Source organism: Hordeum vulgare, chromosome 1H, assembly GCF_904849725.1.
Source record: "Hordeum vulgare subsp. vulgare chromosome 1H, MorexV3_pseudomolecules_assembly, whole genome shotgun sequence".
Lineage (NCBI taxonomy): Eukaryota > Viridiplantae > Streptophyta > Magnoliopsida > Poales > Poaceae > Hordeum > Hordeum vulgare.
The window spans coordinates 34,232,007-34,254,348 of NC_058518.1; positions in this window are offsets into that span (position 1 = coordinate 34,232,007).

Genomic DNA, 22,342 nt, shown 5'->3' on the forward strand with positions numbered 1-22,342 from the left:
TATTTTGAAGTATCACGGTTTCATACAGAAACTCGTCTATTTCAAAGGGATTTCATTTTTTGAACTTATTTGAACTCCATAGTTTTTATGTGTTCAAAATGCACCATTCAAAGCCACATCATCAATTTACAACCCTTTCTGACTTCATTTGTTATTTTTCATGCATTTACCGATTATTTTGAGCTATAAGACCATGTAATCGAAAAGCATTAGAAATGAACTCTGAAAAGGTCCCAAGTTGGCATGGTATCATCATTTCACCCACATAGCATGTGCGAGAAAGTTGAGAGGGTTACGGCAAAAACTAGATGCACTTCATGTACAAAACGGACAATCTCTTTCGAAGTATGAGGGTTTCATACGGAAACTCGTCTGTTACAAAGGGATTTCATTTTTTTGAACTTATTTGAACTCCATAGTTTTTCTGTGTTCAAAATGCACCATTCAAAGCCACATCATCAATTTACTACCCTTTCTCACTTCATTTGTTATTTTTCATGCATTTACTGATTGTTTTGAGCTCTAAGACCATGAAATTGAAAAGCATTTGAAATGAACTCTGAAAAGGTTCCAAGTCGGCATGGTATCATCATTTCACCCACATAGCATGTGCAAGAAAGTTGAGAGGGTTTCGGCAAAAACTGGATGCACTTAATGTACAAAACGGACAATCTCTTTCGAAGTATCAGGGTTTCATACAGAAACTCGTCTGTTACAAAGGGATTTCATTTTTTTGAACTTATTTGAACTCCATAGTTTTTCTCTGTTCAAAATGCACCATTCAAAGCCACATCATCAATTTACACCCCTTTTTGACTTCATTTGTTATTTTTCATGCATTTACTAATATTATGAGCTATAAGACCATGAAATTGAAAAGCATTTGAAATGAACTCTGAAAAGGTTCCAAGTTGGCATGGTATCATCATTTCACCCACATAGCATGTGCAAGAAAGTTGAGAGGGTTACGGCAAAAACTGGATGCACTTCGTGTACAAAACGGACAATCTCTTTTGAAGTATTAGGGTTTCATACGGAAACTCTTCTGTTACAAAGGGATTTCATTTTTTTGAACTTATTTGAACTCGATAGTTTTTCTGTGTTCAAAATGCACCATTCAAAGCCACATCATCAATTTACAACCCTTTCTAACTCCATTTGTTATTTTTCATGGATTTACTGATTATTATGAGCTATAAGACCATGAAATTGAAAAGCATTTGAAATGAACTCTGAAAAGGTTCCAAGTCGGCATGGTATCATCATTTCACCCACATAGCATGTGCGAGAAAGTTGAGAGGGTTGCGGCAAAAACTGGATGAACTTCGTGTACAAAACGGACAATCTATTTTGAAGTATCAGGGTTTCATACAGAAACTCGTCTATTTCAAAGGGATTTCATTTTTTGAACTTATTTGAACTCCATAGTTTTTATGTGTTCAAAATGCACCATTCAAAGCCACATCATCAATTTACAACCCTTTCTGACTTCATTTGTTATTTTTCATGCATTTACCGATTATTTTGAGCTATAAGACCATGTAATCGAAAAGCATTAGAAATGAACTCTGAAAAGGTCCCAAGTTGGCATGGTATCATCATTTCACCCACATAGCATGTGCGAGAAAGTTGAGAGGGTTACGGCAAAAACTAGATGCACTTCATGTACAAAACGGACAATCTCTTTCGAAGTTTCAGGGTTTCATACGGAAACTCATCTGTTACAAAGGGATTTCATTTTTTTGAACTTATTTGAACTCGATAGTTTTTCTGTGTTCAAAATGCACCATTCAAAGCCACATCATCAATTTACTACCCTTTCTCACTTCATTTGTTATTTTTCATGCATTTACTGATTATTTTGAGCTATAAGACCATGTAATCGAAAAGCATTTGAAATGAACTCTGAAAAGGTCCCAAGTGGGCATGGTATCATTGTTTCACCCACATAGCATGTGCAAGAAAGTTGAGAGGGTTACGGCAAAAACTGGATGCACTTAATGTACAAAACGGACAATCTCTTTCGAAGTATCAGGGTTTCATACGGAAACTCGTCTGTTACAAAGGGATTTCATTTTTTGGAACTTATTTGAACTCCATAGTTTTTCTCTGTTCAAAATGCACCATTCAAAGACACATCATCAATTTACACCCCTTTTTGACTTCATTTGTTATTTTTCATGCATTTACTAATATTATGAGCTATAAGACCATGAAATTGAAAAGCATTTGAAATGAACTCTGAAAAGGTTCCAAGTTGGCATGGTATCATCATTTCACCCACATAGCATGTGCAAGAAAGTTGAGAGGGTTACGGCAAAAACTGGATGCACTTCGTGTACAAAACGGACAATCTCTTTTGAAGTATTAGGGTTTCATACGGAAACTCGTCTGTTACAAAGGGATTTCATTTTTTTGAACTTATTTGAACTCGATAGTTTTTCTGTGTTCAAAATGCACCATTCAAAGCCACATCATCAATTTACAACCCTTTCTGACTCCATTTGTTATTTTTCATGGATTTACTGATTATTATGAGCTATAAGACCATGAAATTGAAAAGCATTTGAAATGAACTCTGAAAAGGTTCCAAGTCGGCATGGTATCATCATTTCACCCACATAGCATGTGCGAGAAAGTTGAGAGGGTTACCGCAAAAACTAGGTGCACTTCATGTACAAAACGGACAATCTCTTTTGAAGTATTAGGGTTTCATACGGAAACTCGTCTGTTACAAAGGGATTTCATTTTTTGAACTTATTTGAACTCCATAGTTTTTATGTGTTCAAAATGCACCATTCAAAGCCACATCATCAATTTACAACCCTTTCTGACTTCATTTGTTATTTTTCATGCATTTACCGATTATTTTGAGCTATAAGACCATGTAATCGAAAAGCATTAGAAATGAACTTTGAAAAGGTCCCAAGTTGGCATGGTATCATCGTTTCACCCACATAGCATGTGCGAGAAAGTTGAGAGGGTTACGGCAAAAACTAGATGCACTTCATGTACAAAACGGACAATCTCTTTCGAAGTATGAGGGTTTCATACGGAAACTCGTCTGTTACAAAGGGATTTCATTTTTTTGAACTTATTTGAACTCCATAGTTTTTCTCTGTTGAAAATGCACCATTCAAAGACACATCATCAATTTACACCCCTTTTTGACTTCATTTGTTATTTTTCATGCATTTACTGATTATTTTGAGCTCTAAGACCATGAAATTGAAAAGCATTTGAAATGAACTCTGAAAAGGTTCCAAGTCGGCATGGTATCATCATTTCACCCACATAGCATGTGCAAGAAAGTTGAGAGGGTTACGGCAAAAACTGGATGCACTTCGTGTACAAAACGGACAATCTCTTTTGAAGTATTAGGGTTTCATACGGAAACTCGTCTCTTACAAAGGGATTTCATTTTTTTGAACTTATTTGAACTCGATAGTTTTTCTGTGTTCAAAATGCACCATTCAAAGCCACATCATCAATTTACTACCCTTTCTCACTTCATTTGTTATTTTTCATGCATTTACTGATTATTTTGAGCTCTAAGACCATGAAATTGAAAAGCATTTGAAATGAACTCTGAAAAGGTTCCAAGTCGGCATGGTATCATCATTTCACCCACATAGCATGTGCAAGAAAGTTGAGAGGGTTACGGCAAAAACTGGATGCACTTCATGTACAAAACGGACAATCTCTTTCGAAGTATCAGGGTTTCATACGGAAACTCGTCTGTTACAAAGGGATTTCATTTTTTGGAACTTATTTGAACTCCATAGTTTTTCTCTGTTCAAAATGCACCATTCAAAGCCACATCATCAATTTACACCCCTTTTTGACTTCATTTGTTATTTTTCATGCATTTACTAATATTATGAGCTATAAGACCATGAAATTGAAAAGCATTTCAAATGAACTCTGAAAAGGTTCCAAGTTGGCATGGTATCATCATTTCACCCACATAGCATGTGCAAGAAAGTTGAGAGGGTTACGGCAAAAACTGGATGCACTTCGTGTACAAAACGGACAATCTCTTTTGAAGTATTAGGGTTTCATACGGAAACTCGTCTGTTACAAAGGGATTTCATTTTTTTGAACTTATTTGAACTCGGTAGTTTTTCTGTGTTCAAAATGCACCATTCAAAGCCACATCATCAATTTACAACCCTTTCTAACTCCATTTGTTATTTTTCATGGATTTACTGATTATTATGAGCTATAAGACCATGAAATTGAAAAGCATTTGAAATGAACTCTGAAAAGGTTCCAAGTCGGCATGGTATCATCATTTCACCCACATAGCATGTGCGAGAAAGTTGAGAGGGTTGCGGCAAAAACTGGATGAACTTCGTGTACAAAACGGACAATCTATTTTGAAGTATCAGGGTTTCATACAGAAACTCGTCTATTTCAAAGGGATTTCATTTTTTGAACTTATTTGAACTCCATAGTTTTTATGTGTTCAAAATGCACCATTCAAAGGCACATCATCAATTTACAACCCTTTCTGACTTCATTTGTTATTTTTCATGCATTTACCGATTATTTTGAGCTATAAGACCATGTAATCGAAAAGCATTAGAAATGAACTCTGAAAAGGTCCCAAGTTGGCATGGTATCATCATTTCACCCACATAGCATGTGCGAGAAAGTTGAGAGGGTTACGGCAAAAACTAGATGCACTTCATGTACAAAACGGACAATCTCTTTCGAAGTTTCAGGGTTTCATACGGAAACTCATCTGTTACAAAGGGATTTCATTTTTTTGAACTTATTTGAACTCGATAGTTTTTCTGTGTTCAAAATGCACCATTCAAAGCCACATCATCAATTTACTACCCTTTCTCACTTCATTTGTTATTTTTCATGCATTTACTGATTATTTTGAGCTCTAAGACCATGAAATTGAAAAGCATTTGAAATGAACTCTGAAAAGGTTCCAAGTCGGCATGGTATCATCATTTCACCCACATAGCATGTGCAAGAAAGTTGAGAGGGTTACGGCAAAAACTGGATGCACTTAATGTACAAAACGGACAATCTCTTTCGAAGTATCAGGGTTTCATACGGAAACTCGTCTGTTACAAAGGGATTTCATTTTTTGGAACTTATTTGAACTCCATAGTTTTTCTCTGTTCAAAATGCACCATTCAAAGCCACATCATCAATTTACACCCCTTTTTGACTTCATTTGTTATTTTTCATGCATTTACTAATATTATGAGCTATAAGACCATGAAATTGAAAAGCATTTGAAATGAACTCTGAAAAGGTTCCAAGTTGGCATGGTATCATCATTTCACCCACATAGCATGTGCAAGAAAGTTGAGAGGGTTACGGCAAAAACTGGATGCACTTCGTGTAAAAAACGGACAATCTCTTTTGAAGTATTAGGGTTTCATACGGAAACTCGTCTGTTACAAAGGGATTTCATTTTTTTGAACTTATTTGAACTCGATAGTTTGTCTGTGTTCAAAATGCACCATTCAAAGCCACATCATCAATTTACAACCCTTTCTGACTCCATTTGTTATTTTTCATGGATTTACTGATTAATATGAGCTATAAGACCATGAAATTGAAAAGCATTTGAAATGAACTCTGAAAAGGTTCCAAGTCGGCATGGTATCATCATTTCACCCACATAGCATGTGCGAGAAAGTTGAGAGGGTTGCGGCAAAAACTGGATGAACTTCGTGTACAAAACGGACAATCTATTTTGAAGTATCACGGTTTCATACAGAAACTCGTCTATTTCAAAGGGATTTCATTTTTTGAACTTATTTGAACTCCATAGTTTTTATGTGTTCAAAATGCACCATTCAAAGCCACATCATCAATTTACAACCCTTTCTGACTTCATTTGTTATTTTTCATGCATTTACCGATTATTTTGAGCTATAAGACCATGTAATCGAAAAGCATTAGAAATGAACTCTGAAAAGGTCCCAAGTTGGCATGGTATCATCATTTCACCCACATAGCATGTGCGACAAAGTTCAGAGGGTTACGGCAAAAACTAGATGCACTTCATGTACAAAACGGACAATCTCTTTCGAAGTATCAGGGTTTCATACGGAAACTCGTCTGTTACAAAGGGATTTCATTTTTTTGAACTTATTTGAACTCCATAGTTTTTCTGTGTTCAAAATGCACCATTCAAAGCCACATCATCAATTTACTACCCTTTCTCACTTCATTTGTTATTTTTCATGCATTTACTGATTATTTTGAGCTCTAAGACCATGAAATTGAAAAGCATTTGAAATGAACTCTGAAAAGGTTCCAAGTCGGCATGGTATCATCATTTCACCCACATAGCATGTGCAAGAAAGTTGAGAGGGTTACGGCAAAAACTGGATGCACTTAATGTACAAAACGGACAATCTCTTTCGAAGTATCAGGGTTTCATACGGAAACTCGTCTGTTACAAAGGGATTTCATTTTTTGGAACTTATTTGAACTCCATAATTTTTCTCTGTTCAAAATGCACCATTCAAAGCCACATCATCAATTTACAACCCTTTCTAACTCCATTTGTTATTTTTCATGGATTTACTGATTATTATGAGCTATAAGACCATGAAATTGAAAAGCATTTGAAATGAACTCTGAAAAGGTTCCAAGTCGGCATGGTATCATCATTTCACCCACATAGCATGTGCGAGAAAGTTGAGAGGGTTGCGGCAAAAACTGGATGAACTTCGTGTACAAAACGGACAATCTATTTTGAAGTATCACGGTTTCATACAGAAACTCGTCTATTTCAAAGGGATTTCATTTTTTGAACTTATTTGAACTCCAGAGTTTTTCTGTGTTCAAAATGCACAATTCAAAGCCACATCATCAATTTACAACCCTTTCTAACTCCATTTGTTATTTTTCATGCATTTACCGATTATTATGAGCTATAAGACCATGAAATCGAAAAGCATTAGAAATGAACTCTGAAAAGGTCCCAAGTTGGCATGGTATCATCATTTCACCCACATAGCATGTGCGAGAAAGTTCAGAGGGTTACGGCAAAAACTAGATGCACTTCATGTACAAAACGGACAATCTCTTTCGAAGTATCAGGGTTTCATACGGAAACTCGTCTGTTACAAAGGGATTTCATTTTTTTGAACTTATTTGAACTCCATAGTTTTTCTGTGTTCAAAATGCACCATTCAAAGCCACATCATCAATTTACTACCCTTTCTCACTTCATTTGTTATTTTTCATGCATTTACTGATTATTTTGAGCTCTAAGACCATGAAATTGAAAAGCATTTGAAATGAACTCTGAAAAGGTTCCAAGTCGGCATGGTATCATCATTTCACCCACATAGCATGTGCAAGAAAGTTGAGAGGGTTACGACAAAAACTGGATGCACTTAATGTACAAAACGGACAATCTCTTTCGAAGTATCAGGGTTTCATACGGAAACTCGTCTGTTACAAAGGGATTTCATTTTTTGGAACTTATTTGAACTCCATAGTTTTTCTCTGTTCAAAATGCACCATTCAAAGCCACATCATCAATTTACACCCCTTTTTGACTTCATTTGTTATTTTTCATGCATTTACTAATATTATGAGCTATAAGACCATGAAATTGAAAAGCATTTGAAATGAACTCTGAAAAGGTTCCAAGTTGGCATGGTATCATCATTTCACCCACATAGCATGTGCAAGAAAGTTGAGAGGGTTACGGCAAAAACTGGATGCACTTCGTGTACAAAACGGACAATCTCTTTTGAAGTATTAGGGTTTCATACGGAAACTCGTCTGTTACAAAGGGATTTCATTTTTTTGAACTTATTTGAACTCGATAGTTTTTCTGTGTTCAAAATGCACCATTCAAAGCCACATCATCAATTTACAACCCTTTCTGACTCCATTTGTTATTTTTCATGGATTTACTGATTATTATGAGCTATAAGACCATGAAATTGAAAAGCATTTGAAATGAACTCTGAAAAGGTTCCAAGTCGGCATGGTATCATCATTTCACCCACATAGCATGTGCGAGAAAGTTGAGAGGGTTGCGGCATAAACTGGATGAACTTCGTGTACAAAACGGACAATCTATTTTGAAGTATCACGGTTTCATACAGAAACTCGTCTATTTCAAAGGGGTTTCATTTTTTGAAGTTATTTGAACTCCATAGTTTTTATGTGTTCAAAATGCACCATTCAAAGCCACATCATCAATTTACAACCCTTTCTGACTTCATTTGTTATTTTTCATGCATTTACCGATTATTTTGAGATATAAGACCATGTAATCGAAAAGCATTAGAAATGAACTCTGAAAAGGTCCCAAGTTGGCATGGTATCATCATTTCACCCACATAGCATGTGCGAGAAATTGAGAGGGTTACCGCAAAAACTAGATGCACTTCATGTACAAAACGGACAATCTCTTTCGAAGTATCAGGGTTTCATACGAAAACTCGTCTCTTACAAAGGGATTTCATTTTTTTGAACTTATTTGGACTGCATAGTTTTTCTGTGTTCAAAATGCACCATTCAAAGCCACATCATCAATTTACACCCCTTTCTGACTTCATTTATTATTTTTCATGCATTTACTAATATTATGAGCTATAAGACCATGAAATTGAAAAGCATTTGAAATGAACTCTGAAAAGGTTCCAAGTTGGGATGGTATCATCATTTCACCCACATAGCATGTGCAAGAAAGTTGAGAGGGTTACCGCAAAAACTAGATGCACTTCATGTACAAAACGGACAATCTCTTTCGAAGTATCAGGGTTTCATACGGAAACTCATCTGTTACAAAGGGATTTCATTTTTTTGAACTTATTTGAACTCCATAGTTTTTCTGTGTTCAAAATGCACCATTCAAAGCCACATCATCAATTTACTACCCTTTCTCACTTCATTTGTTATTTTTCATGCATTTACTGATTATTTTGAGCTATAAGACCATGAAATTGAAAAGCATTTGAAATGAACTCTGAAAAGGTTCCAAGTCGGCATGGTATCATCATTTCACCCACATAGCATGTGCAAGAAAGTTGAGAGGGTTACGGCAAAAACTGGATGCACTTCATGTACAAAACGGACAATCTGTTTCGAAGTATCAGGGTTTCATACGGAAACTCGTCTGTTACAAAGGGATTTCATTTTTTGGAACTTATTTGAACTCCATAGTTTTTCTCTGTTCAAAATGCACCATTCAAAGCCACATCATCAATTTACAACCCTTTTTGACTTCATTTGTTATTTTTCATACATTTACTAATATTATGAGCTATAAGACCATGAAATTGAAAAGCATTTGAAATGAACTCTGAAAAGGTTCCAAGGTGGCATGGTATCATCATTTCACCCACATAGCATGTGCAAGAAAGTTGAGAGGGTTACGGCAAAAACTGGATGCACTTCGTGTACAAAACGGACAATCTCTTTTGAAGTATTAGGGTTTCATACGGAAACTCGTCTGTTACAAAGGGATTTCATTTTTTTGAACTTATTTGAACTCAATAGTTTTTCTGTGTTCAAAATGCACCATTAAAAGCCACATCATCAATTTACAACCCTTTCTGACTCCATTTGTTATTTTTCATGGATTTACTGATTATTATGAGCTATAAGACCATGAAATTGAAAAGCATTTGAAATGAACTCTGAAAAGGTTCCAAGTCGGCATGGTATCATCATTTCACCCACATAGCATGTGCGAGAAAGTTGAGAGGGTTATGGCCAAAACTGGATGAACTTCGTGTACAAAACGGACAATCTATTTTGAAGTATCAGGGTTTCATACAGAAACTCGTCTATTTCAAAAGGATTTCATTTTTTGGACTTATTTGAACTCCATAGTTTTTACGTGTTCAAAATGCACCATTCAAAGCCACATCATCAATTTACAACCCTTTCTGACTTCATTTGTTATTTTTCATGCATTTACCGATTATTTTGAGCTATAAGACCATGAAATTGAAAAGCATTAGAAATAAACTCTGAAAAGGTTCCAAGTTGGCATGGTATCATCATTTCACCCACATAGCATGTGCGAGAAATTGAGAGGGTTACCGCAAAAACTAGATGCACTTCATGTACAAAACGGACAATCTCTTTCGAAGTACCAGGGTTTCATACGGAAACTCGTCTGTTACAAAGCGATTTCATTTTTTGGAACTTATTTGAACTCCATAGTTTTTCTCTGCTCAAAAAGCCCCATTCAAAGCCACATCATCAATTTACAGCCCTTTTTGCCTTCATTTGTTATTTTTCATACATTTACTAATATTATGAGCTATAAGACCATGAAATTGAAAAGCATTAGAAATAAACTCTAAAAAGGTTCCAAGTTGGCATGGTATCATCATTTCACCCACATAGCATGTGCGAGAAATGGAGAGGGTTACCGCAAAAACTAGATGCACTTCATGTACAAAACGGACAATCTCTTTCGAAGTACCAGGGTTTCATACGGAAACTCGTCTGTTACAAAGGGATTTCATTTTTTGGAACTTATTTGAACTCCATAGTTTTTCTCTGCTCAAAAAGCCCCATTCAAAGCCAAATCATCAATTTACAGCCCTTTTTGACTTCATTTGTTATTTTTCATACATTATCTAATATTATGAGCTATAAGACCGTGAAATTGAAAAGCATTCGAAATGAACTCTGAAAAGGTTCCAAGTCGGCATGGTATCATCATTTCACCCACATAGCATGTGCAAGAAAGTTGAGAGGGTTACGGCAAAAACTGGATGCACTTCATGTACAAAACGGACAATCTCTTTCGAAGTATCAGGGTTTCATACGGAAACTCGTCTGTTACAAAGGGATTTCATTTTTTGGAACTTATTTGAACTCCATAGTTTTTCTCTGTTCAAAATGCACCATTCAAAGCTACATCATCAATTTACACCCCTTTTTGACTTCATTTGTTACTTTTCATGCATTTAATAATATTATGAGCTATAAGACCATGAAATTGAAAAGCATTTGAAATGAACTCTGAAAAGGTTCCAAGTTGGCATGGTATCATCTTTCACCCACATAGCATGTGCGAGAAAGTTGAGAGGGTTGCGGCATAAACTGGATGAACTTCGTGTACAAAACGGACAATCTATTTTGAAGTATCACGGTTTCATACAGAAACTCGTCTATTTCAAAGGGGTTTCATTTTTTGAACTTATTTGAACTCCATAGTTTTTATGTGTTCAAAATGCACCATTCAAAGCCACATCATCAATTTACAACCCTTTCTGACTTCATTTGTTATTTTTCATGCATTTACCGATTATTTTGAGATATAAGACCATGTAATCGAAAAGCATTAGAAATGAACTCTGAAAAGGTCCCAAGTTGGCATGGTATCATCATTTCACCCACATAGCATGTGCGAGAAATTGAGAGGGTTACCGCAAAAACTAGATGCACTTCATGTACAAAACGGACAATCTCTTTCGAAGTATCAGGGTTTCATACGAAAACTCGTCCGTTACAAAGGGATTTCATTTTTTTGAACTTATTTGGACTGCATAGTTTTTCTGTGTTCAAAAGGCACCATTCAAAGCCACATCATCAATTTACACCCCTTTCTGACTTCATTTATTATTTTTCATGCATTTACTAATATTATGAGCTATAAGACCATGAAATTGAAAAGCATTTGAAATGAACTCTGAAAAGGTTCCAAGTTGGCATGGTATCATCATTTCACCCACATAGCATGTGCAAGAAAGTTGAGAGGGTTACCGCAAAAACTAGATGCACTTCATGTACAAAACGGACAATCTCTTTCGAAGTATCAGGGTTTCATACGGAAACTCATCTGTTACAAAGGGATTTCATTTTTTTGAACTTATTTGAACTCCATAGTTTTTCTCTGTTCAAAATGCACCATTCAAAGCTACATCATCAATTTACACCCCTTTTTGACTTCATTTGTTACTTTTCATGCATTTAATAATATTATGAGCTATAAGACCATGAAATTGAAAAGCATTTGAAATGAACTCTGAAAAGGTTCCAAGTTGGCATGGTATCATCATTTCACCCACATAGCATGTGCGAGAAAGTTGAGAGGGTTGCGGCATAAACTGGATGAACTTCGTGTACAAAACGGACAATCTATTTTGAAGTATCACGGTTTCATACAGAAACTCGTCTATTTCAAAGGGGTTTCATTTTTTGAACTTATTTGAACTCCATAGTTTTTATGTGTTCAAAATGCACCATTCAAAGCCACATCATCAATTTACAACCCTTTCTGACTTCATTTGTTATTTTTCATGCATTTACCGATTATTTTGAGATATAAGACCATGTAATCGAAAAGCATTAGAAATGAACTCTGAAAAGGTCCCAAGTTGGCATGGTATCATCATTTCACCCACATAGCATGTGCGAGAAATTGAGAGGGTTACCGCAAAAACTAGATGCACTTCATGTACAAAACGGACAATCTCTTTCGAAGTATCAGGGTTTCATACGAAAACTCGTCCGTTACAAAGGGATTTCATTTTTTTGAACTTATTTGGACTGCATAGTTTTTCTGTGTTCAAAAGGCACCATTCAAAGCCACATCATCAATTTACACCCCTTTCTGACTTCATTTATTATTTTTCATGCATTTACTAATATTATGAGCTATAAGACCATGAAATTGAAAAGCATTTGAAATGAACTCTGAAAAGGTTCCAAGTTGGCATGGTATCATCATTTCACCCACATAGCATGTGCAAGAAAGTTGAGAGGGTTACCGCAAAAACTAGATGCACTTCATGTACAAAACGGACAATCTCTTTCGAAGTATCAGGGTTTCATACGGAAACTCATCTGTTACAAAGGGATTTCATTTTTTTGAACTTATTTGAACTCCATAGTTTTTCTGTGTTCAAAATGCACCATTCAAAGCCACATCATCAATTTACTACCCTTTCTCACATCATTTGTTATTTTTCATGCATTTACTGATTATTTTGAGCTATAAGACCATGAAATTGAAAAGCATTTGAAATGAACTCTGAAAAGGTTCCAAGTCGGCATGGTATCATCATTTCACCCACATAGCATGTGCAAGAAAGTTGAGAGGGTTACGGCAAAAACTGGATGCACTTCATGTACAAAACGGACAATCTGTTTCGAAGTATCAGGGTTTCATACGGAAACTCGTCTGTTACAAAGGGATTTCATTTTTTGGAACTTATTTGAACTCCATAGTTTTTCTCTGTTCAAAATGCACCATTCAAAGCCACATCATCAATTTACAACCCTTTTTGACTTCATTTGTTATTTTTCATACATTTACTAATATTATGAGCTATAAGACCATGAAATTGAAAAGCATTTGAAATGAACTCTGAAAAGGTTCCAAGGTGGCATGGTATCATCATTTCACCCACATAGCATGTGCAAGAAAGTTGAGAGGGTTACGGCAAAAACTGGATGCACTTCGTGTACAAAACGGACAATCTCTTTTGAAGTATTAGGGTTTCATACGGAAACTCGTCTGTTACAAAGGGATTTCATTTTTTTGAACTTATTTGAACTCGATAGTTTTTCTGTGTTCAAAATGCACCATTCAAAGCCACATCATCAATTTACAACCCTTTCTGACTCCATTTGTTATTTTTCATGGATTTACTGATTATTATGAGCTATAAGACCATGAAATTGAAAAGCATTTGAAATGAACTCTGAAAAGGTTCCAAGTCGGCATGGTATCATCATTTCACCCACATAGCATGTGCGAGAAAGTTGAGAGGGTTATGGCCAAAACTGGATGAACTTCGTGTACAAAACGGACAATCTATTTTGAAGTATCAGGGTTTCATACAGAAACTCGTCTATTTCAAAAGGATTTCATTTTTTGGACTTATTTGAACTCCATAGTTTTTACGTGTTCAAAATGCACCATTCAAAGCCACATCATCAATTTACAACCCTTTCTGACTTCATTTGTTATTTTTCATGCATTTACCGATTATTTTGAGCTATAAGACCATGAAATTGAAAAGCATTAGAAATAAACTCTGAAAAGGTTCCAAGTTGGCATGGTATCATCATTTCACCCACATAGCATGTGCGAGAAATTGAGAGGGTTACCGCAAAAACTAGATGCACTTCATGTACAAAACGGACAATCTCTTTCGAAGTACCAGGGTTTCATACGGAAACTCGTCTGTTACAAAGGGATTTCATTTTTTGGAACTTATTTGAACTCCATAGTTTTTCTCTGCTCAAAAAGCCCCATTCAAAGCCACATCATCAATTTACAGCCCTTTTTGACTTCATTTGTTATTTTTCATACATTTACTAATATTATGAGCTATAAGACCATGAAATTGAAAAGCATTAGAAATAAACTCTAAAAAGGTTCCAAGTTGGCATGGTATCATCATTTCACCCACATAGCATGTGCGAGAAATGGAGAGGGTTACCGCAAAAACTAGATGCACTTCATGTACAAAACGGACAATCTCTTTCGAAGTACCAGGGTTTCATACGGAAACTCGTCTGTTACAAAGGGATTTCATTTTTTGGAACTTATTTGAACTCCATAGTTTTTCTCTGCTCAAAAAGCCCCATTCAAAGCCAAATCATCAATTTACAGCCCTTTTTGACTTCATTTGTTATTTTTCATACATTTACTAATATTATGAGCTATAAGACCATGAAATTGAAAAGCATTTGAAATGAACTCTGAAAAGGTTCCAAGTCGGCATGGTATCATCATTTCACCCACATAGCATGTGCAAGAAAGTTGAGAGGGTTACGGCAAAAACTGGATGCACTTCATGTACAAAACGGACAATCTCTTTCGAAGTATCAGGGTTTCATACGGAAACTCGTCTGTTACAAAGGGATTTCATTTTTTGGAACTTATTTGAACTCCATAGTTTTTCTCTGTTCAAAATGCACCATTCAAAGCCACATCATCAATTTACACCCCTTTTTGACTTCATTTGTTACTTTTCATGCATTTAATAATATTATGAGCTATAAGACCATGAAATTGAAAAGCATTTGAAATGAACTCTGAAAAGGTTCCAAGTTGGCATGGTATCATCATTTCACCCACATAGCATGTGCAAGAAAGTTGAGAGGGTTACGGCAAAAACTGGATGCACTTCGTGTACAAAACGGACAATCTCTTTTGAAGTATTAGGGTTTCATACGGAAACTCGTCTCTTACAAAGGGATTTCATTTTTTTGAACTTATTTGAACGCGATAGTTTTTCTGTGTTCAAAATGCACCATTCAAAGCCACATCATCAATTTACAACCCTTTCTAACTCCATTTGTTATTTTTCATGGATTTACTGATTATTATGAGCTATAAGACCATGAAATTGAAAAGCATTTGAAATGAACTCTGAAAAGGTTCCAAGTCGGCATGGTATCATCATTTCACCCACATAGCCTGTGCGAGAAAGTTGAGAGGGTTGCGGCAAAAACTGGATGAACTTAGTGTACAAAACGGACAATCTATTTTGAAGTATCACGGTTTCATACAGAAACTCGTCTATTTCAAAGGGATTTCATTTTTTGAACTTATTTGAACTCCATAGTTTTTATGTGTTCAAAATGCACCATTCAAAGCCACATCATCAATTTACAACCCTTTCTGACTTCATTTGTTATTTTTCATGCATTTACCGATTATTTTGAGCTATAAGACCATGTAATCGAAAAGCATTAGAAATGAACTCTGAAAAGGTCCCAAGTTGGCATGGTATCATCATTTCACCCACATAGCATGTGCGAGAAATTGAGAGGATTACCGCAAAAACTAGATGCACTTCATGTACAAAACGGACAATCTCTTTCGAAGTATTAGGGTTTCATACGGAAACTCATCTGTTACAAATGGATTTCATTTTTTTGAACTTATTTGAACTCCATAGTTTTTCTGTGTTCAAAATGCACCATTCAAAGCCACATCATCAATTTACTACCCTTTCTCACTTCATTTGTTATTTTTCATGCATTTCTGATTATTTTGAGCTATAAGACCATGAAATTGAAAAGCATTTGAAATGAACTCTGAAAAGGTTCCAAGTCGGCATGGTATCATCATTTCACCCACATAGCATGTGCAAGAAAGTTGAGAGGGTTACGGCAAAAACTGGATGCACTTCATGTACAAAACGGACAATCTCTTTCGAAGTATCAGGGTTTCATACGGAAACTCGTCTGTTACAAAGGGATTTCATTTTTTGGAACTTATTTGAACTCCATAGTTTTTCTCTGTTCAAAATGCACCATTCAAAGCCACATCATCAATTTAAAACCGTTTTTGACTTCATTTGTTATTTTTCATACATTTACTAATATTATGATCTATAAGACCATGAAATTGAAAAGCATTTGAAATGAACACTGAAAAGGTTCCAAGGTGGCATGGTATCATCATTTCACCCACATAGCATGTGCAAGAAAGTTGAGAGGGTTACGGCAAAAACTGGATGCACTTCGTGTACAAAACGGACAATCTCTTTTGAAGTATGAGGGTTTCATACGGAAACTCGTCTATTTCAAAGGGATTTCATTTTTTGAACTTACTTGAACTCCATAGTTTTTATGTGTTCAAAATGCACCATTCAAAGCCACATCATCAATTTACAACCCTTTCTGACTTCATTTGTTATTTTTCATGCATTTACCGATTATTTTGAGCTATAAGACCATGAAATTGAAAAGCATTAGAAATGAACTCTGAAAAGGTTCCAAGTCGGCATGGTATCATCATTTCACCCACATAGCATGTGCGAGAAAGTTGAGAGGGTTACGGCCAAAACTGGATGAACTTCGTGTACAAAACGGACAATCTATTTGGAAGTATCAGGGTTTCATACAGAAACTCGTCTATTTCAAAAGGATTTCATTTTTTGGACTTATTTGAACTCCATAGTTTTTACGTGTTCAAAATGCACCATTCAAAGCCACATCATCAATTTACAACCATTTCTGACTTCATTTGTTATTTTTCATGCATTTACCGATTATTTTGAGCTATAAGACCATGAAATTGAAAAGCATTAGAAATAAACTCTGAAAAGGTTCCAAGTTGGCATGGTATCATCATTTCACCCACATAGCATGTGCGAGAAATTGAGAGGGTTACCGCAAAAACTAGATGCACTTCATGTACAAAACGGACAATCTCTTTCGAAGTACCAGGGTTTCATACGGAAACTCGTCTCTTACAAAGGGATTTCATTTTTTGGAACTTATTTGAACTCCATAGTTTTTATCTGCTCAAAAAGCCCCATTCAAAGCCACATCATCAATTTACAACCCTTTTTGACTTCATTTGTTATTTTTCATACATTTACTAATATTATGAGCTATAAGACCATGAAATTGAAAAGCATTTGAAATGAACTCTGAAATGGTTCCAAGTTGGCATGGTATCATCATTTCACCCACGTAGCATGTGCAAGAAAGTTGAGAGGGTTACGGCAAAAACTGGATGCACTTCGTGTACAAAACGGAAATCTCTTTTGAAGTATTAGGGTTTCATACGGAAACTCGTCTGTTACAAACGGATTTCATTTTTTTGAACTTATTTGAACTCGATAGTTTTTCTGTGTTCAAAATGCACCATTCAAAGCCACATCATCAATTTACAATCCTTTCTGACTCCATTTGTTATTTTTCATGGATTTACTGATTATTATGAGCTATAAGACCATGAAATTGAAAAGCATTTGAAATGAACTCTGAAAAGGTTCCAAGTCGGCATGGTATCATCATTTCACCCACATAGCATGTGCGAGAAAGTTGAGAGGGTTACGGCAAAAACTGGATGAACTTCGTCTACAAAAACAAACAATCTCTTTCGAAGTATCAGGGTTTCATACGGAAACTCGTCTGTTACAAAGGGATTTCATTTTTTTGAACTTATTTGAACTCCATAGTTTTTCTGTGTTCAAAATGCACCATTCAAAGCCACATCATCAATTTACAACCATTTCTGACTTCATTTGTTATTTTTCATGCATTTGTTGATTATTATGAGCTATAAGACCATGAAATTGAAAAGCATTTGAAATGAACTCTGAAAAGGTTCCAAGTTGGCATGGTATCATCATTTCACCCACATAGCATGTGCGAGAAAGTTGAGAGGGTTACGGAAAAAACTGGATGCATTTCGTGTACAAAATGGACAGTCTCTTTCGAAGTATCAGGGTTTCATACGGAAACTCGTCTGTTACAAAGGGATTTCATTTTTGTGAACTTATTTGAAGTCCATAGTTTTTCTTTGTTCAAAATGCACCATTCAAAGCCACATCATCAATTTACAACCCTTTTTGACTTCATTTGTTATTTTTCATACACTTACTAATATTATGAGCTATAAGACCATGAAATTGAAAAGCATTTGAAATGAACTCTGAAAAGGTTCCAAGTTGGCATGGTATCATCATTTCACCCACATAGCATGTGCAAGAAAGTTGAGAGGGTTACGACAAAAACTGGATGCACTTCGTGTACAAAACGGACAATCTCTTTTGAAGTATTAGGGTTTCATACGAAAACTCATCTGTTACAAAGGGATTTCATTTTTTTGAACTTATTTGAACTCGATAGTTTTTCTGTGTTCAAAATGCACCATTGAAAGCCACACCATCAATTTACAACCCTTTCTGACTCCATTTGTTATTTTTCATGTATTTACTGATTATTATGAGCTATAAGACCATGAAATTGAAAAGCATTTGAAATGAACTCAGAAAAGGTTCCAAGTCGGCATGGTATCATCATTTCACCCACATATCATGTGCGAGAAAGTTGAGAGGGTTACGGCAAAAACTGGATGAACTTCGTGTACAAAACGGACAATCTATTTTGAAGTATCAGGGTTTCAAACAGAAACTCGTCTATTTCAAAGGGATTTCATTTTTTGAACTTATTTGAACTCCATAGTTTTTATGTGTTCAAAATGCACCATTCAAAGCCACATCATCAATTTACAACCCTTTCTGACTTCATTTGTTATTTTTCATGCATTTACTGATTATTTTGAGCTATAAGACCATGAAATTGAAAAGCATTTGAAATGAACTCTGAAAAGGTTCCAAGTTCGCATGGTATCATCATTTCACCCACATAGCATGTGCGAGAAATTGAGAGGGTTACCGAAAAACTAGATGCACTTCATGTACAAAACGGACAATCTCTTTCGAAGTATCACGGTTTCATACGGAAACTCGTCTGTTACAAAGGGATTTCATTTTTTTGAACTTATTTGAACTCCATAGTTTTTCTGTGTTCAAAATGCACCATTCAAAGCCACATCATCAATTTACAACCATTTCTGACTTCATTTGTTATTTTTCATGCATTTGTTGATTATTATGAGCTATAAGACCATGAAATTGAAAAGCATTTGAAATGAACTCTGAAAAGGTTCCAAGTTGGCATGGTATCATCATTTCACCCACATAGCATGTGCAAGAAAGTTGAGAGGGTTACGACAAAAACTGGATGCACTTCGTGTACAAAACGGACAATCTCTTTTGAAGTATTAGGGTTTCATACGGAAACTCGTCTGTTACAAAGGGATTTCATTTTTTTGAACTTATTTGAACTCGATAGTTTTTCTGTGTTCAAAATGCACCATTCAAAGCCACATCATCAATTTACAACCCTTTATGACTTCATTTGTTATTTTTCATGCATTTACTGATTATTTTGAGCTATAAGACCATGAAATTGAAAAGCATTTGAAATGAACTCTGAAAAGGTTCCAAGTTGGCATGGTATCATCATTTCACCCACATATCATGTGCGAGAAAGTTGAGAGGGTTACGGAAAAAACTGGATGCACTTCGTGTACAAAATGGACAGTCTCTTTCGAAGTATCAGGGTTTCATACGGAAACTCGTCTGTTACAAAGGGATTTCATTTTTGTTAACTTATTTGAAGTCCATAGTTTTTCTCTGTTCAAAATGCACCATTCAAAGCCACATCATCAATTTACAACCCTTTTTGACTTCATTTGTTATTTTTCATACATTTACTAATATTATGAGCTATAAGACCATGAAATTGAAAAGCATTTGAAATGAACTCTGAAAAGGTTCCAAGTTGGCATGGTATCATCATTTCACCCACATAGCATGTGCAAGAAAGTTGAGAGGGTTACGACAAAAACTGGATGCACTTCGTGTACAAAACGGACAATCTCTTTTGAAGTATTAGGGTTTCATACGGAAACTCGTCTGTTACAAAGGGATTTCATTTTTTTGAACTTATTTGAACTCGATAGTTTTTCTGTGTTCAAAATGCACCATTCAAAGCCACATCATCAATTTACAACCCTTTCTGACACCATTTGTTATTTTTCATGCATTTACTGATTATTATGAGCTATAAGACCATGAAATTGAAAAGCATTTGAAATGAACTCTGAAAAGGTTCCAAGTCGGCATGGTATCATCATTTCACCCACATAGCATGTGCGAGAAAGTTGAGAGGGTTACGGCAAAAACTGGATGCACTTCGTGTACAAAACGAACAATCTCTTTCGAAGTATGAGGGTTTCATACGGTAACTCGTCTGTTACAAAGGGATTTCATTTTTTGGAACTTATTTGAACTCCATAGTTTTTCTCTGTTCAAAATGCACCATTCAAAGCCACATCATCAATTTACAACCCTTTCTGACTTCATTTGTTATTTTTCATGCATTTACAGATTATTTTGAGCTATAAGACCATGAAATTAAAAAGCATTTGAAATGAACTCTGAAAAGGTTCCAAGTTGGCATGGTATCATCATTTCACCCAGATAGCATGTGCGAGAAATTGAGAGGGTTACCGAAAAGCTAGATGCACTTCATGTACAAAACGGACAATCTCTTTCGAAGTATCACGGTTTGATACGGAAACTCGTCTGTTACAAAGGGATTTCATTTTTTTGAACTTATTTGAACTCCATAGTTTTTCTGTGTTCAAAATGCACCATTCAAAGCCACATCATCAATTTACAACCATTTCTGACTTCATTTGTTATTTTTCATGCATTTGTTGATTATTATGAGCTATAAGACCATGAAATTGAAAAGCATTTGAAATGAACTCTGAAAAGGTTCCAAGTTGGCATGGTATCATCATTTCACCCACATAGCATGTGCAAGAAAGTTGAGAGGGTTACGACAAAAACTGGATGCACTTCGTGTACAAAACGGACAATCTCTTTTGAAGTATTAGGGTTTCATACGGAAACTCGTCTGTTACAAAGGGATTTCATTTTTTTGGACTTATTTGAACTCGATAGTTTTTCCGTGTTCAAAATGCACCATTCAAAGCCACATCATCAATTTACAACCCTTTATGACTTCATTTGTTATTTTTCATGCATTTACTGATTATTTTGAGCTATAAGACCATGAAATTGAAAAGCATTTGAAATGAACTCTGAAAAGGTTCCAAGTTGGCATGGTATCATCATTTCACCCACATATCATGTGCGAGAAAGTTGAGAGGGTTACGGAAAAAACTGGATGCACTTCGTGTACAAAATGGACAGTCTCTTTCGAAGTATCAGGGTTTCATACGGAAACTCGTCTGTTACAAAGGGATTTCATTTTTGTTAACTTATTTGAAGTCCATAGTTTTTCTCTGTTCAAAATGCACCATTCAAAGCCACATCATCAATTTACAACCCTTTTTGACTTCATTTGTTACTTTTCATACATTTACTAATATTATGAGCTATAAGACCATGAAATTGAAAAGCATTTGAAATGAACTCTGAAAAGGTTCCAAGTTGGCATGGTATCATCATTTCACCCACATAGCATGTGCAAGAAAGTTGAGAGGGTTACGACAAAAACTGGATGCACTTCGTGTACAAAACGGACAATCTCTTTTGAAGTATTAGGGTTTCATACGGAAACTCGTCTGTTACAAAGGGATTTCATTTTTTTGAACTTATTTGAACTCGATAGTTTTTCTGTGTTGAAAATGCACCATTCAAAGCCACATCATCAATTTACAACCCTTTCTGACACCCTTTGTTATTTTTCATGCATTTACTGATTATTATGAGCTATAAGACCATGAAATTCAAAAGCATTTGAAATGAACTCTGAAAAGGTTCCAAGTCGGCATGGTATCATCATTTCACCCACATAGCATGTGCGAGAAAGTTGAGAGGGTTACGGCAAAAACTGGATGCACTTCGTGTACAAAACGAACAATCTCTTTCGAAGTATCAGGGTTTCATACGGTAACTCGTCTGTTACAAAGGGATTTCATTTTTTGGAACTTATTTGAACTCCATAGTTTTTCTCTGTTCAAAATGCCCCATTCAAAGCCACATCATCAATTTACAACCCTTTATGACTTCATTTG